Here is a 14,187-nt window from a genome sequence, read left to right on the forward strand (position 1 = left end):
CTTCTGTCTATCACCGTAAATTATTAATATTGTAATTAATTCTCCTCCTTGAGATAAAAAGACAGAAGGATAATTCTGGTGCCATGTCTTGTGATTTGGGTGACTTTTTTAAAGCACCTCCATGAGAATGAGATTTTCACTCTTCCTCGCAGATTAAAAGTGTGTCGGACCGAGAGTCAAAGTTGGGACTTTTGCCTTTCGCAGGCAAGTTCTCTAACAACTGAGCTACCCAAGCATGACTCACAAGCCATCCTCACAGCTGTACTTCTGCCATTACCTCATGTCCTTCCTTCTTCCAGGAGTGCTAGTCTTGTGAGTTTCACAGGAGAGCTTCTGTGAAATTTGGAAGGACTGACTCTGCTCCTCTCTTCACAATTGCAGTAGCTACTCCTTACTCCTAAACTCACTTCACATCATCCTTACTAAATGTTGATATCAACCTATGAGAAGACTCCAAGAAACATCCATCCATACCAGTTGTGCCAACCAGTTTGACTGCTTTCACCCATTAGCTCATAAAGCCCCCAGGTACCCATAGGTGCCACATGTGTAGTGGAAAGCAGGAGTTATACAAATGTACTGATAATCTTGCCTTTATGAACAATCTCCTGCCTAGAAACTGTAGAATATATTTCTCACACCATTTTTTCTTGTGACACCAAATTTATTTACACTGTGAAGCAGCCGCCAAGTGTACCCCTCTCATCATGCTGACCTTGAAAAACTCAACTACACTGTTCACCATAGATCCGTCTACTTTCCAAAATGCTGTGACATGAGAGTTATCCTACCAAAAATTCTACCACCATAATCCAGAATCAGTTTAGAAACGTATTAATGATTAGATCATTGTTCTATTCATGCCAATTGGGGGGTTGTACATGAGTGGGGGAGGAGGGGGAGTGGACTTACTATCACCACAGATAAGCCTCCCAGTTGCCTATAACCTAATTCACTAACTTGGTTTAGTACCTCTTTTTACATTTCATAAAATTGCTTTTAACTCTTAGTAGAGTTTGTGTCCATGACATCTCTATCCTAATGTTTTCCAGCACTCTTAAATGGCTTTTACTTTTAGTTAGCAACACTGGACTCCATGGACTTGTTTCATGAAGGAGCGACTGATGACCTAATATCCCCATTCCTTAATCCCCCTACAGCGAACAAATCAGTCACGTAAAGCAGTATTTTGTTACATACACAACCTATGTGTTATCCTAGTCTTTTCTTATGCCACCCTAGTCCCCAATAATTCCATCTGACAGGTCATTCCTTTGTTTTGTGGTCAGTTTATAGTGCAAAGTCTGCACCATAAAATCATCCAAAACAGCCTGCACCATAAAATCATCCAAAACAGCCTACTGCTGTTCAATAACAAGCATTTCCTATCCATTTGAAAGTAGAGTCATGTGATTGCAGTGTGTTGCAATTACTCTGTGAGTTCTGCAAAGGTGTGACAAGTAACTATCTTTCTACCCATGTGAATGGCCACTGCCAAACTGTAGCCAACTTCACACTCAGCTTACTAATTGCAAAACATACTGCACACAATGATGCTGATGAGAGACAGGTGCTTCAGCACCTGCATCATTTCTCAATGCTTGCTCTTGCACACGGCTGCTTTCAACTGTGTGTGGGGGGGGGGGGGGGGCTGTCTCTACAGCATATCCTTCATTCTTGCAAATATGGAAATATCTCCACGAATCCCCTTCTTGAGCTGTCCTCTGTCCATTTTAGTGGTTCTTAGTTTATTCCGTCCTCATTTTACACTGCTATTGAGGTCTCTTCTATTGCCTCACATTACCTCATCACCTGCTCCCTGCCTGCACATCTTGCCATCCCTCAGTGTGATGCTCTTCCTCCCGAGCCATCCCTTCAGCCTGAAAAACCACTCAAATTGTTAAGAGTCACTGTAGATGAGTGTAGGTTATCATTTTTGTTTTGTTTTTGTCCTCAAATTTTGATTGTTTCACAATAAGCTAAGATACATTTCCCTGCAGAGGATTGATAGATCATAGAAAGATTTAACCTTCAAGTACACGCGCTGTTCCTGGTAATGTACAGTCATGTGTGGGGTCTAGAAGTACCCCAACAGTGTTTAGGTGTGCTTGCAAGTAATTACTGGAAATAACTTGGATATTTTTATATTTGCATAATAAAAGGCAACATATTTATTATTTCAGTCATTTATTGTGCTTATATTAACCAGTCTTATCAGAAACTTTAAACAATTTACAAAAACATGTCATTTTGGTTTTCTGTTTGTATAGCTCAGTTAAAATGGCATAAAATTCAACAAATCCTAACTTCTAACTTAACTTTTTTTATTTTGTACATAATTGGAGCATCAAATCAAATGAAAAGAATAAAACAGAAAAAACTAACAAGACAAAAAAATGACACCACGTTATGTGCCTACAAAATCATTCTTTTCCTTTGGCTTCACAGGACAAAAAAATTGATTGCCTTTGAATGAGGCTTACAAATAAATTGTTTGCAAGTGTTACATGTTAGAGAGCTCTTTTTATCTTTCGATCTTGGGCAAATATAATACCTTCGCTTTTTAGAAGCACTAGGACCAGGCTCATCTTCATTAGGCGTTGGAAACATTTGTTCTCTGCCAACCAATTTGCACATAATTTCGCGTACATCTTTGGGTTGTTTTCTAATCTCCTCCAAACATATGGCTTTAGAAGACTCATTGCAGTGGACTTTATGTATTCTCTTCTGGGCTTTTTTATTTGGATTAGAACCAACGCAAAGGACATATCCGTTAGCAAGAGAAATATTCAGCATTGTAGCAAAGGTTGTGTTCGGCCATCTTCTTGTTCTATGTGAGCAAGAGTAATTTGACCATTTCAAATCCAGAGCATCACTTCCTCCCTTAGTCACATTGTAAAAGTATATAATTGCAGGTTTCTTCGATTGTTGATTTACAGACACTTCTTGATGCATGGAAGATGGTAAAACTACACTTTTATACTTCTTTGGAATGAATGATGCCAAGGTCTTGTCCCGAACAAATCCAAATAATGATGGTTCAGTTGGTCTTCTTTTATCAGGCAAAAACTGATGAGGAATTTCTAATTTGTTTTTTCGTACAGTACCCACGTATGTTAGTCCTTGTTTCAATAATTCGTCTACTAACTCAACAGACGTAAACCAACTGTCTCCAATGATATTCATATTAGTTCCATAAAATGACTCTGCAAGTCTTAGCATGTCCTGTGTTGGCACTGTGAAAGGGATATTTCTTTGGATAAGTGGTTTTCCAGAGTATATAAATGCATTACATAAGTAATGAGTTTTCACATCGCAAATATACTGCATTTTCAGGCCATATTTTCCAGGTTTACTTTTGATAAACATTCTGAATGAGCACCTTCCTTGAAATTTTACCAACATTTCATCAACACATAAATATTCTGAACAAGAATAGTTCACACTACAATTGCTAATAAACTTTTCAAATATTCCTTGTATCAAAGCCAGTTTATCTGTAGATTTTCTTTCTTCTCTTGTGCTAATGTCATCAAAGGTTACATTGAAATGAATGAATGAAAATCTGTTTATCCCCATTACACCTCAAAAAATGTGTCTTCCAGTAAAATAAATCACCCATTGCGATCTAACATTTTCATTATTTGACTTGAATATCAACGTAAACAGAAGTAATCCAACATAAGCTTGTAACTCACAGCAATCAATGTTGTTGGCATAATACAGCCGTAATAATGGAGGTGAATATATGTCCTCAAGTTTTTTGTTGGTACAGTGCACGATAGTCTCAATCACATCATCGGTAAATAATAGTTAACTCTCTACAGGCGTCATTTCACGTTTACAAGCAGCAGGTCCTTTCAGTCCCGCGTGTTCTTGTACAATATTGTGCTGTTGTACACGAGATGAATGTGGGGCAGATTTACTCCATTTGAATCTGTTCTTACCGTAAAAATAGTTCACTGACCTTTCTTCGTCTTCTTCACTAGAAGAAGAGCCTTCACTTAGCTCCATCTCTGAACCAGAAAGGTGTTCACTGTGCATCGTAATCATGATCACTGATGTCATCAACATCTTCATCTGGATCATTTAGTTCTGTGTCTTCAACTTCTGAGTCAGTGCCTTCTACCAACAATCGTGCAATATCATCATCACGAAGAAAGCGAGTCATTGTTGTAAGTATACTAAAATAAGAAGAAATTACTGTATTAGCATATTGTAAATAAATACTACGTAAAAGCATGCGTAATAAATACTACGTAAAAGCATGCGTGGGGTCTACAGGTACCCCAACAATGAAAAACAGGCACTTACTGTTGCGAGAACACAGTGCACGTCCACCTATTGCAAGCATCAGTGGCACACTAAGAATACCTATAAACCAAAAATGTAGCATGGGGTCTGCTGATACCCCACCCGTGTAGTTAAAGGTTAAATGAGTTCGGTGATGTAAGAGTGCTTTGTTTCTTTTGCCATGTGTTATGGGATATTGCTTCATAAAGACATATGCTTTATTATTTTGGAGAATTTACATTAAACATTTGTAATATATGTGAAATAAACACACTAGTCAAAATGTTAGGAGACATCACTCTAAATAGCGTGTAACACTGCCTCTAGCCTTGATAACAGTCACAATTTGGTGGAAAAGAGAATCCGGAAGTTTCTTAAGGCACTTCGTACCTAACTGAAGCCACTCATTGACAGAGCTCCCACATAGTCCCAGACAATTTCTGTGTGAACTATATTGGGTGATTTAATGGCCAAATGGAGGAGCAGTCTGTGTTGGAGTGTTTATCAAGCTAGGAACTTGTGTGTACAACCCTGTGAATGTGGCTGTTGTCATCTTCGAAGATGAGATTATCCACAGTGTACTCACCATAAAACTGTAGAAAGAGGGTAGTACCTGACCACCGAAAATAATGGAATAAACATGTTGGTTCATGTTCACAAAAAACCTGTGCAAGTGAGTCCCAGTCATGACATTGAAAACATCATAGAAGCACCTTGGCCTGTACTACACCTTCCTAGCACTGTGAGTTAAGTCCCTCAGTGGGCCATCGGTGCACTCAGTGCTTTGCATCATTTGAAAAGAGGCGAGAGTGTGATTTGCTGTGCACGACAGTATGTGCCCCCAGAAAGCTTCTTTTCAGTTTCTGTGTTGATTGGCCTATGTAAGGCCTGTATCTTTGTGCTGCTGTGAGTACTGGCCCTTTGTGAGATACCAGGTTCCAAATGTCAGTCACAAGCAGTTTCCCTTCAAAGTATTTGCTTGGAAACTGCTTGAGATGACCTAAATTCACTGATGGCAGGAATTCCTGTCTGGTCTGAAACGGATTTTCGTTGGCAAGGTGTGAAACCTATGTTGGATCACCGTAGGTTAGAATCTATTTATGGTCACTATTCTTATACTGCACTAGCAAAGCCCGCGATGCTTTACAGTTGCTGAATATGTATTGGAATTGTATATAAGTCATAATCTCCTCCTCCACCCCCTTCTCTCTCTCTCTACCAATCTCCTTCCCCCTCTCTATGTCCATATCCTCCACCCCCCCCCCCCACCCCCACCCCACCCCCTGCCAATGTGTCTGACCATGAGCCTTGTTTATTATTACTGCAAATAAAATCTTGATTGGCAATTGAAGTCGCTAAGGTGAGATCAGACGCCCTATATTGACAATGCAAGTTTCTGCCAACATTTAACCCATTATTGCTCAAACCATTGAAGATATCGCTACCAAATTTTTATCAATTGAGCATCTGAATGTATTTAGTTCACTGATATACAGGGCGCAGCATGGGAACTTCCTTATTTGAAATGCACAGCACACAGTGGCTGTTACTCATTGTTGTGTGGGTTTCAGTGCAGTCAAAAGTGCGAGACTGTAACCTTTTCTTTGCCTTCAGTTTAGTTTAGTAGTGATTGTGCAGTGGGCAAGAGAGGAGCACGTGTTCGCTGTTGCGGCTTACTTTTCGAATAGACGTTCGGTCATTAGAATTCAGCACGTATTCGGGAAACAGTTCAACATCGTGCCTGCAGGCATGTTCCTGATGGGAAATCTATTGTTATATGGGTAGACACCTCTATAGATACTGGAAGTGTGCAGAAAAAGAAAGCAGGACCTTCAAGAACCACCATAATACGTAAAAACATCGAGAGGGTGAGGATGAGCTGTCTCATGATGCCTTAGTGTTCTTCAGCGATGAGGCACATTTTCATTTGTCTGGCTCCGTCAATAAGCAAAATGTGTGGTACTGGAGTGGCACAAACCCCCGAGAATGAGATAACTGCACCACATACACCTTATCTTAAATGTTTTATGCCTGCAAAGATGTTTTTTTGGAATCCGGGTCCACACAGTATTGTTAAATGCCTCATTAACATTCTGTGTCTGACCATGGAGCCATTTCCTTAACAAGTCAGGATTTGCTAACATTCTCAATGTAGGCTTAATGGCCTTCATTACTGCTTCAGGTACTGAATGTTTATTTTTGAATTCATCTAGTTTGCCTACTGCCTCTGGTTTTCTATATGTGCACCATGTGTCTGGTGCAGGTGGGCACAAGTTACGTACATGGTTAGTATCTGTGGACAGCCTGTGAAAATATGTTGCGCACACTGCTCTTTTCGTGCATTCCAAATCATGTCTTTTTTTTCCCCCTCTCTCTAGTGACTTTGCCACAGTATTCCTGAAATTGATCAATAACTTCATCAGTAAGCCTTCCGGCATATTTGATACTGTTTCCATCTGATAATTTGGTGTTGCCAAGTTTCTTTTTCACCTAATGAAGGTGGGCTCTCATCCTTTCCATTACATGGCTTGCACACTCAAGATTTGTAATAGGTTCAATGTAGGGTTTGCTTTTTAAAACAGTGTTGAAGGATGTACGGTCTCCATCTCCCTTATATTTCATATATCAAACTCCTCCATCTGATTGTGAGTGATGAAAAGTAGCCATAGCTGCTGCTACCTCCATACTGCCTCTTGATCCCTCATAGTTCTTTATACACGAGGGCCTGTGAGCACTCTTTTTCTCTTCATTATCACCTACTAAGTTGCATCCTTGGTAATATTTAGTGAGAACTTCAAAGTCTCGCACCTTACTAGTATCAATACTTGTTGCAGTAGCAAATCCATTTATGGAAGTGTGAATCCTTTTTTGCCATGACCAATCAAATGCTGCATTAATATCTGTTACTCCACCATTCTCGCTGACTGCTTCTGCAGTTTTCTTGGATTCTGTTGCACTGGAGCCTATGCAGTTGCCAATAATTTCAGTATACGTCTCATATTCTGTGGGTGAGGTCGGTAGATCCAGGAGAGCACAAAGTAGTATACCATCACTGCTACATTTCCCAATGCACCTAAGTCCATAAATAACCTCACATTGACTTCACATAGTTCATTAATAGAGCATTTGACAAAAGTTAGAAATGATCAATACCACAATGTGTGCATATAGTTTTAAGTTTAGAGACTAATCCATTTTTGACAGTTACAGCTTCAGTAAGCACTATATCTTCGACACATGACTTGCATGCTACAGTCTCTTCAACAATGATGTTAAAATATTTGAATCTGTAATTATATTTACTCCATTTCCTTCATAGGTAGACAATATATCTCATACACAGTGAGCTAGCAGATTTTTTATTTTTATTTATTTATTTATTGTTTTGTTTTTGTTGATGTGCTGGAAGGAATATCAACAGTCTTCTCACCAATACAACTATTATTTTGCATTATTTCACTACCATCCACAACTGGTGTAGTTATATAGTACCTGTTTCCTCTGTTCTGGCATCTCTTGAAGATACCTTTAGTTTAGTCATTTTAAATGATAATGGAGTGATTTGCAAGCATATGAGCAAAGAATATTTAAGAATATGTACATGAGCGATTGAGTAATTTTTAAGCGATCTCCTTTGTAGACTGATTGCACTTCCCCAGTATTCTATCAAGAAACCGACGACTGCCATCTGTCTTACCTGTGACTGAGCCTTTGTGATCATTCCATTTCATATCCCTAGAAAGGGTTACACCCACGTATTTGTATGAGTTGGCTGATTCCAACAGTGACTCGTTGATATTTTTTTGGTTTGTGATGTGCACAGTTTTATATTTTTGAAGATTTAAAGTGTTGCCAGCCTTTGTGCCAATTTGAAACCTTTTCAAGACCTGGCAGAATATTTATGCAGCTTCTTTCAGACAGTACTTCATTATAGATAACTGCATCATCTCTAGAAACTCTAAGATTACTATTAATATTGTCTGTAAGGTCGTTAATATATGACATGAACACCAAGGATCCCAACACACCTCCTGGCGCACATCCAAAGTTACTTCTACATTTGACGATGACTCTCCATCTAAGATAAAAACATGCCATGTTCTTCCTACCTAAAAGTCCCCAATCTGTTCACAAATTTCACTTGATAGATCATATCCATAGGGTCGTACTTTTGACAATATGCATGGGTGTGGTACTGAGTCAAATGCTTTGCGGAAATTAAGAAATACCGCAGTTACCTGACTGCCTTCATCCGAAGCTTTCAGTACGTCATGTGAGATAAGTGTTAGTTGGGTTTCACATGATTGATGTTTTTGGCCATTCTGTTCAAGATACCTCATTATGTTTGAGCTCAAAATATGTTATAAAATTCTACAATGAATTGATGTCGAGGATATTGGATAGTAGTTTTGCGGATCACTTTTCCTACCCATGTTACAAGTGGGTGTGACCTGTGCTTTTTTCCAAGAACAGGACGTGGTTTTCTGTTCAAGAGATCTATGATAGATTATAGTTATAAGAGGGGCTCTCTCAGCCACAAATTTAGTATAGACTGTGATAGGGACTCCATTGGGCCAAGGAGCTTTCTTCGGCTTTTTTATTTCACCTGTTTGCCAACACCACTGACACTAATGTTTATTTCACTCATCTTTTCAGTGGTTTAAGGAGTAAATTAGGGCATTTGTTGGGGTTTTCCTTTGTAAAGGAACATTTGAACACTGCTTTTGCTTTACTACCCTCAATTTCGGTTCCTGACTCATTCTCTAGGGACTGGACGCTAACTTTGGTGCCTGTAACAGCCTTTACATATGACCAGAATTTCTTTGGGTTTTGTGAAATATCATTTGACAGTATTCTGCTACAGTAATCATGCATTCTCTTGACAGCCAAACATATTTCATTTAGTGTCTATCTATCTGTCTATCTATCTATCTATCTATCTATCTATCTATCTATCTATAGTCCTACACTTTCTTTTATGCCGTAATCTCTGCTTCTTTATAATTGTCTTACAGTGACTATACTATGATGTTCCCATCCACTATCAACTATTCTACTGGTACAAATCTATCCAGTGCGTGGTCAACTATTCCTTTAAACTTCAGCCATATATACCATTTAACACCATCTCTGGCCTTGATAGTAGTCACAATTTGATGAAGTTGTATGCCATATTGAGCTGAAGCCACTCATTGATCAAAAATGATGATGTTGAGTGCTATGTTCCATCTGCTGTTCCAAATAGTCCCAGACATTTTCTGCGTAATTTATATCGGGTGATTTAGTGGGCAAGTGGAGGAGCAGTCTGTGCGTAAGTGTTCATCGAGCTAGGAACATGTGTGTGTAACACTATGAATTGGCTGTTGTCATCTTAGAAGATGAGATTACTTAAGTGGTCATGATGAAAATGTAAAAGAGAGGATAGTACATGGCCACCAAGAGTATTGGAATAAACATCTTGGTTTGTGTTCACAGAGAACCTGTACAGGTGGGCCGCAGTCATGATGTCACCACCAAAATGTCATAGATGCACCTCTGGCTGGAACTACACCTATCTCGCTCGGTGTGCATGCACTGTAGCACAGTTAATTTTTGCAGGCCAATTCAAGGTAGTTTACTGACTTGATAGACCACAAGTTCCCTGTACCACATTGTTTCTCTCGAATTCTTTTTCACGGTTGTGGTATGTTGTAAACGATGACATTGGGCCATCGGACCACTTGGTGCTTTCCATCATTTTAAAAGAGGCTAGAGAGTGATTTTTTGCACCACAGTGTGCGCTTCCAGACAGGTGCTGTGCAGTTTCTGTTTGATTGGCCTATTGAAGATGTGCATCTTTATCTGGTGCTGTGAGTAATGGCTCCTTGTGAGGTACCAGACTCCAAATGTCAGTCACACACAGTTCCTCTTTGCCGTATTTGCTCAGAAACTGCTTGAGATGACCTCCATTCACTGATGGCAGGAATTCCTGTCTGGTGTGAAACTGATTGTCATTGGTAAGGTGTGACATTTATCTCAGATCTCTGTAGGTTAGGATCTTCTTATGGTCACTCATCTTATACTGCACTAGCAAAGTCCACAGTGATTTATAATTGCTGAATATGTATTGGAATTGTACATGGGATAGGAAAAATAATGTGTACACCTGTACTTACTTGGGAATAGTTTATTAATAACGGGTCGGACCCCCATTTGCCCATAATACAGCTGCAATTCTTCTTGGAATACTGGCATGTAATGATTGTATAGTCCCCAGTGGAATGTTATGTCACTCTTCGATCAGAACTTATTCTAACTCCTGTAGTCACGAGAGAGGTGGAAATCTGCTCTGGAGTCTGTGCTCCAATACTGCCCACAAGGGTTCGATAATGTCCAACTCCAGGGGCTGCACTGGCTAGGGAAGACTGTACAGTTCAGTTGCATGCCCCTCATACCACAATTGTATTGTCCTGGCTGTGTGAATAGGTGCATTATTGTCCTGAAATATGACATCATTGTTGGGAACAACATTTGAATCGTGGGGTGCACCTGATCACCTAAAATGTTCACACAATTCTTTTCTGTAACACAGCCTTTGAGAGTAATGATAGGACCAGCAGAATACCATGATATGCCTGCCCACACCATCACATCCACCTCCATGCTTAACCGTTGGAATCAAGCATTCAGGATTGTTGGCTTCTTTTGGGGCATTGTCCAGGTGTAAATGTGGCCTGATGTTGGAAATAATGAAAATGTTGACTCTTCGGACCATGTGACATGTTCCCACTAATCAGCCATTCAGGAAGCATAACACCATGTGTTATGCTCCTTTGTGTTGTTTGTTGTCACTAATGGTTTTGATATAGTAGCTTGTCCATGAATATTCACTTTATGGAGTTCTAGGCGCAGAGTGTTGATAGATATGGGGTCTCAAAGATGGCTGATGAGCTCTGCATCACTTTGGCTGCCATGATTTTGTGTTGTTTTGACACAATTCGTGTTAGCGTACGACGATTCTGTTATTTACTTTTGCTTTGTGCTCACAATTATGTTTACATGATGATGTCTTTTCATGTTTTGTGTAGGCTTTCATAACTGTTGAAACAGTTGGCTGTCTTGGGTTGATGCTCCAGCTAATCAGGCCCCCACAATCTGCCCTCTTTGGAACTCTGTTAGGTCTTTCATTACATGTCAGTCTTGGCCTCTGAATGAAAATACGAAGTGTGCACTACTTGTAAACAACTGCACTGATGCTTAATCCATACTGAACACACACAGTCCAGAGTGACACGTGGCTTACCTGCATTGTTGGCCGTCAAACACAACCTTCCAATTACTACCACTGTTCACCACCTTATTTTGTCTGCCCCTGTATGTACACCCTAATCTCCTCCTCCTGCTCTCTCTCTCTCTCTGTCCACTTTGTTGTCCTCGTCTCTCTCTCTCTCTCTCTCTCTCTCTCTCTCTCTCTCTCTCTCTCTCTCTCTCTGCCCACCTCCTCCTTCATCCTCTCTGTGTCCATATCCTCCTCCCTTCTCTGTCCATCTTCTCTTGCCCCTTCCCCCCTGCGACCTTGAGCCTTGTTTATTGTTATTGCAAACAAAACCTTGATTGGCGAATGAAGTCACTTAAAATGAGTGGGTAAATGAGTTTGAATTGTTTGTATATGAGGTATGAAAGGAACCTGTGAGGCTGGTAGCTCCAATGACCATGTCTCGTGTAGTTTTCATCTGTGAGCAGGTAGGATTACAGAGTTAAGAACAATTCAGATTCCTAAATAGTCTTCCAATCGTAAACCGATAAACCATGAATACAACTTTCATTTTTCTCTTAAAATCGACTGCGAGGAAGAAAACAAAAGAGTGCATTGGTGTGTATACAATTTTTGTGTACAATTATATACAAGTAGAAGGTATGTATATGGGAGAAACAATTTGTCTAGTGGTTTAAATGCCCTACTATAGTAGGTAAAACTCACTGCTAGAAAGAAAACTAAACCACACATTTTCACAGCACAGCACAACATTCTCTCTCTTGCAGTTGGTTTTAACAGAACACGTGTTCATTGTTTAAAAGCGAATATAGCCTACATATGCCTGGTTGTTTATCAGCATATTGTGTAAAAATCAAGATTTTTTTGTAAAATGACAAACAGCTTCTTGTCTTCATACAGGAAGAGTCAAGAGGAAAGGTACGTGCTGTGAAGGGAAGGGTGATAGTATCGGTGTTTCTGAACAAAAAACTTCATATGGATGTATGCCTTATCTCAGTGGTTTCCAAGATAGAAAACGTTCAATGTTAGTTTTGTACATTTTTCTTGAATGACTCGAAAACTACAGCCTCTAGTGAAAACATCTCTCAGTACAAAGTGAAACCATACTAGATTTCCTGCAAAAAAGGTCCTATTCATTTTCTTCTCCAGGATGAGTAGTTTGCACAAAGGGAATGCTGAAAATCTCACTCGGCACGCATGCACTGTAGCGCAGATAATTTTTGTAGGCCAATTCAAAGTAGTTTCCTGACATTATAGACCACAAGTTCCCTGTACCACATTGTTCCTCTCAAATACCTTTTCACAACTGTGGTATTTTGTGAACAATGACAATGTACTGATTAATACAGAATATAAATAACAACATACATTGAACGTGTCCTATCTAGGAAACCATTCGGAATAGGTCATATGTCCATTTGGAGTGTCTTGTTCAGAATCTCAAATACTATTACTTCTCAAAGCATCTACCGTTTCTGCTTACTAATCCTGTATAGTGGTATACACTCCTGGAAATTGAAATAAGAACACCGTGAATTCATTGTCCCAGGAAGGGGAAACTTTATGGGTACATTCCTGGGGTCAGATACATCACATGATCACACTGACAGAACCACAGGCACATAGACACAGGCAACAGAGCATACACAATGTCGGCACTAGTACAGTGTACATCCACCTTTCGCAGCAATGCAGGCTGCTATTCTCCCATGGAGACCATCGTAGAGATGCTGGATGTAGTCCTGTGGAACGGCTTGCCATGCCATTTCCACCTGGCGCTTCAGTTGGACCAGCGTTCGTGCTGGACGTGCAGACCGCGTGAGACGACGCTTCATCCAGTCCCAAACATGCTCAATGGGGGACAGATCCGGAGATCTTGCTGGCCAGGGTAGTTGACTTACACCTTCTAGAGCACGTTGGGTGGCACGGGATACATGCGGACGTGCATTGTCCTGTTGGAACAGCAAGTTCCCTTGCCGGTCTAGGAATGGTAGAACGATGGGTTCGATGACGGTTTGGATGTACCGTGCACTATTCAGTGTTCCCTCGACGAGCACCAGAGGTGTATGGCCAGTGTAGGAGATCACTCCCCACACCATGATGCCGGGTGTTGGCCCTTTGTGCCTCGGTCGTATGCAGTCCTGATTGTGGCGCTCACCTGCACGGCACCAAACAAGCATACGACAATCATTGGCACCAAGGCAGAAGCGACTCTCATCGCTGAAGACGACATGTCCCTCCATTCAGGCCTGTCGCGACACCACTGGAGGCGGGCTGCACGATGTTGGGGCGTGAGCGGAAGACGGCCTAACGGTGTGCGGGACCGTAGCCCAGCTTCATGGAGATGGTTGCGAATGGTCCTCGCCGATACCCCAGGAGCAACAGTGTCCCTAATTTGCTGGGAAGTGGCGAAGCGGTCCCCTACGGCACTGTGTAGGATCCTACGGTCTTGGCGTGCATCCGTGCGTCGCTGCGGTCCGGTCCCAGGTTGACGGGCACGTGCACCTTCCGCCGACCACTGGCGACAACATCGATGTACTGTGGAGACCTCACGCCCCACGTGTTGAGCAATTCGGCGGTACGTCCATCCGGCCTCCCGCATGCCCACTATACACCCTCGCTCAAAGTCCGTCAACTGC

At 40.9% G+C, this 14,187-nt stretch overlaps 1 protein-coding gene across 1 annotated transcript in view; it reads left to right on the plus strand.

The window, feature by feature from the left end:
* Positions 1 to 14,187, plus strand: part of LOC126335061 (uncharacterized) — a 28,439-nt gene that overhangs the window by 12,904 nt on the left and 1,348 nt on the right. The gene's annotated exons all lie outside the window — the stretch shown is intronic.

This window comes from Schistocerca gregaria, chromosome 2 (genome assembly GCF_023897955.1).
Source record: "Schistocerca gregaria isolate iqSchGreg1 chromosome 2, iqSchGreg1.2, whole genome shotgun sequence".
Taxonomy (NCBI): domain Eukaryota; kingdom Metazoa; phylum Arthropoda; class Insecta; order Orthoptera; family Acrididae; genus Schistocerca; species Schistocerca gregaria.